Below are 3,994 nucleotides of genomic sequence, written 5' to 3' on the forward strand. Positions count from 1 at the left end.
CTTGGGCCTCCACTCGCAGCAACCTCCTCGTGGTGACGCCTGGGCAATCGGTATTGTCATCGGTGAAGTACTGTAAACTGAAGACAATATCGAGCTAATGGCTGCGAACTTCGAATCTATCTCATAAAACCACGTTCTATATTACATCGAACTAGGATTCTTTTAGAAATCGATATGACATTCAAAGTGTAAAAATGTCTAGTACATTGAATGTTTTAGAAAATTATTCGAGATAAAGATGTATGGAACTACTGAAAATTACTGTAGATTCCTTTTCCTTATTCTGTAAATTCTTTGATTGGAATATGAATGCTGCTGGAAGTATGAACATTTTCACAGGACAATGATATAAATGGAACTTTAAAACTTTTTTAAGTGTTACAGTGATATTTCGTTATATGTTCCATAATGTCAATAATATTGATTTCCCCGCAACATCCATAATTATTACAAATGTCAATATAACGAAATATCTTTTATGCGATGTTTGTGGTGTAATAAAAATCTGTGTTTCGATTACGTTTTTGATACGTATTACTCACTTATATGTAATAATATAGAATAAAAATATACTATTAGTCCGATATTTGAAAATATACATGCGTTCGTTGTCACGGTTAAACTGTTGTAATAACAATGGAATAATAAAATAATTTACTCAAATGTACATAATAATACGTATACATATTCATAAAAACAATGTTAAACGCAATAACTTTTTTGTACGCGAAAAGAAAACAAGAAACATGGTCCCTTCGATGATTTTCCGACGTACCGAACACTCATGATATGACAACATTGCGTACTTTAGTCTCGACAACACTGTAGAAGTTAGACTAGTTGAGCTCGAATGGATTTAACGTAGTTCACAAATTCACCGTTCTCATAACGTAGAGGCCAGCAGAAAATCCCTGACTTTTTACATTATCGGTATTTCAGAAGATGTGACACGAAGTCCCATAAGATGGTAGGTCTATCCTATACCTAGTCGGTGGTATTATCAAGCTGTCCCAATGATCGATTATGTGTTTTCGTCAGCGTCCGATTGTTTACATCAGCGCTTCGATCGATTCGGAGTTGGTCCCAAAGGACTCTCCCCCTTCTTTAATTACCGCTTGCTAGAAAACTCGCCACCTAGCGGTCGCTACCAAAAACTCAAGCGACTGGGAGAAACGTCTCCACAGACCGCCTATCCCATCAGATTTTCTACAATATGTATAGACTACACATTCATAACTGGGGACTTAAGTATTTGCCTAAGAATAAGCAGCGACTATGTCGTGAGACTTAAAGTACTTACTATAAAGTCACATTTATAGTAAGTACTTTACTTGGATAAAACTAACATTCCGAAATAAAAATAATTAACGTACATAGGATAACTTATCATCAGAGCCATATTGTACACTGTCGCTTGGATGTAAAACTTCTTTTGTGACCTGAAATAATAAAATTTAGTACACAACTGTCCGTAATATTCATGCATATATGATCAACACTTACATAATCGGGTACAATCGATTTTTGCAATTCTGCTTTTTTTACATGGTTGAATGCTTCTATTTCCTCGTGTGATGTTTCCTATAACACATTAGGTGATGTCATAAGTATACCTGCGACAACTTCATTTCTGCAATAATCGAGCCGTAAGTTGGATTCTACGAAATCGATCGTCTTTCTCGTACAACGCATATACATATATGGTTCCCGTTGATTGTGTGAGCGCTCGCACCAGCTCACGGTCCACGGAGTCTGCCTCCTTAACTCTAAAAGGTTTACATTTGTTAATTTAATAGGGGTCAGTTGGATCGGAATCATCTTATTAAAAGTTCGTGTGAGAAGGTAGCAGTCATTGGTAGTAATGTCGAGTGTTGGAACATGGTGTGATATGTTCCTACTTGTACTACTAGTCATCTCTAATACGAAGAGATCCGTATTCCCTTGCATTGCCTTACAAGATGGTTCTAGTTGAAGGATTCTAGTTTTGTGTAGTACAACATCCTTCATGTGGTTTGAATGGTTCTCGTAGATGAGCATAACCGTGATAAGCTTTTGTGGTTCGTATACCCACTGGTTCATTCTTTTATATTTCCAGGTCTTCATCTTGGCCTTGAAAGTTTTCGTCCTGCATTCTTCTGGCATAGGAATGAGTTGTGGATACAGGAGTTGTGTTTCACACGTGAGTTGATCAGTCAGTTTGTTGATGTGTCAAGTATAGGGCAAATGATTGTCGGTTTCATCTCGGAAGATTGAAGCGTATACCCGGTTCCTTGAATTTCCATATGTATTCGACAAAAATAATTGATATTGTTCATGTAAATAAGAAATCATAAATTTCGTATAATAGATTTAAATTTCTGTTCACTACCGCAGTAATGGACTCGGCTCATCACAGTGTTTAACTTCGAAACCCAACGTCCCTGAAGAGTGAAGTTAAATACTCCTTAAACGAAACAACATGATCCTTCGAGTTTATAAAAAAATAAATAACAACGACTTTGTCAGTAATGTTACTAAAACTCTTTAATTAACACTTATAAATAGCAAAAACAACACTTATCACATCACGCATTCATAAATACGTTTGCAAACCTTCGTACTCATAGAGAGAGCACAAGATGCACGCGTATAATATAAATAATCTATTTACACGCTTACAAGTAAAAGCTTCTCGCTATTGACATAAGAGAACTGAACGAAGTTTGTCAAAAGAGAGCATGTAGGAACATTTAAAGGAACAATGGACTACAACACGCTGAACAGGTGGCAGAGGTAAAGATATGGATTGATTTGGATAGTTCAGACGCCACGATATCGACGGGATTAACAGGATGGGTCAAGGGATAGACAACACAAACACGGGGAAATTTTATAGATATATTTATTGAATACTTAGCGTGTAAGAGTATAGAATATTACCTTATCATTAAATATCATTAGGTAGTATCATATATAATGACGTAGTCTAAAACAAATCGCGCGCGAGACAGATTGCGAACGTATGTATGTGTGTATGTGGTTATGCGTGAGTGTAAATCTATGTTCCAAGAGTATTTACATAATGATCGCAATTAATATGTACAATCTCCACGAAAGGACGAACACAAGATACAGAAAAACGGACGAACTGCGATAAGCGGCTGAAATAAGGTATCGATGGAACCCAATCGGGTCCCATTGGACTTTCCTCCTATACACATTCCTGTTCTTCGATCGTCAACTACAAATTGCGAGGAAGGACTCATTATTCATTGTTTTACACTTCGATCCTGTTAGGTGATTCGCAGAGTAATTATCCAGCTTTTACAGTACGCTTGTTAAATGGTCGAGAATATGAATGTTCTGATATCATGTAGGTCTGTGCGCAATACAGTAAATCTTCGATGAGTGTTCGAAGGCTTTTCGGCACTGACAAGCAGAGGTCCCCAAGTGTAACGCTGACTTGTTAATTAGGTTTAGTATAGTGATAGAGCTTGGTAGTCTGAAGTCAATGATATTTGTTTCAGCCGCATATGACCATTAGTTCATGAAATATTTAATGTTCAGTGCCGAGGAGCTTTCGAACACTCATGGCGGATTTATTGTATGCACTAATGTGTAGCTGATGCTTTCACGTGTTCTCCATTTAATGACCGTATCTTGTTATGTGATAAATGAAAATTAATTATTTTGATTATTATTCTCAAATTATCATTCAAAAATCATTTATCTTTGTATGATTAATACTTTGTAATCAACACTTTCTTATCATGTGTAGTTATCAAAAGTTGTTACATTGTGTTAATTAAAATGGTGATTCAAAATAATAAACTATTACTCTGTAGTAATAACGTCACAAGTTAAGGTGTTATAATTAGTCAATAAAAAGTTGGATAATATTTCATTATTAAACTTATGTGGAATTTTATAAAGTTATGTACATCTTGTTAATATTAATGAACGGCCCTATAATGTACACTACTTTTCGTTTCACAATAGCCATCCAAACGTACTG

The sequence above is a fragment of the Dufourea novaeangliae genome, unplaced genomic scaffold, assembly GCF_001272555.1.
Source record: "Dufourea novaeangliae isolate 0120121106 unplaced genomic scaffold, ASM127255v1 scaffold300, whole genome shotgun sequence".
NCBI classification, from domain to species: Eukaryota; Metazoa; Arthropoda; class Insecta; order Hymenoptera; family Halictidae; genus Dufourea; species Dufourea novaeangliae.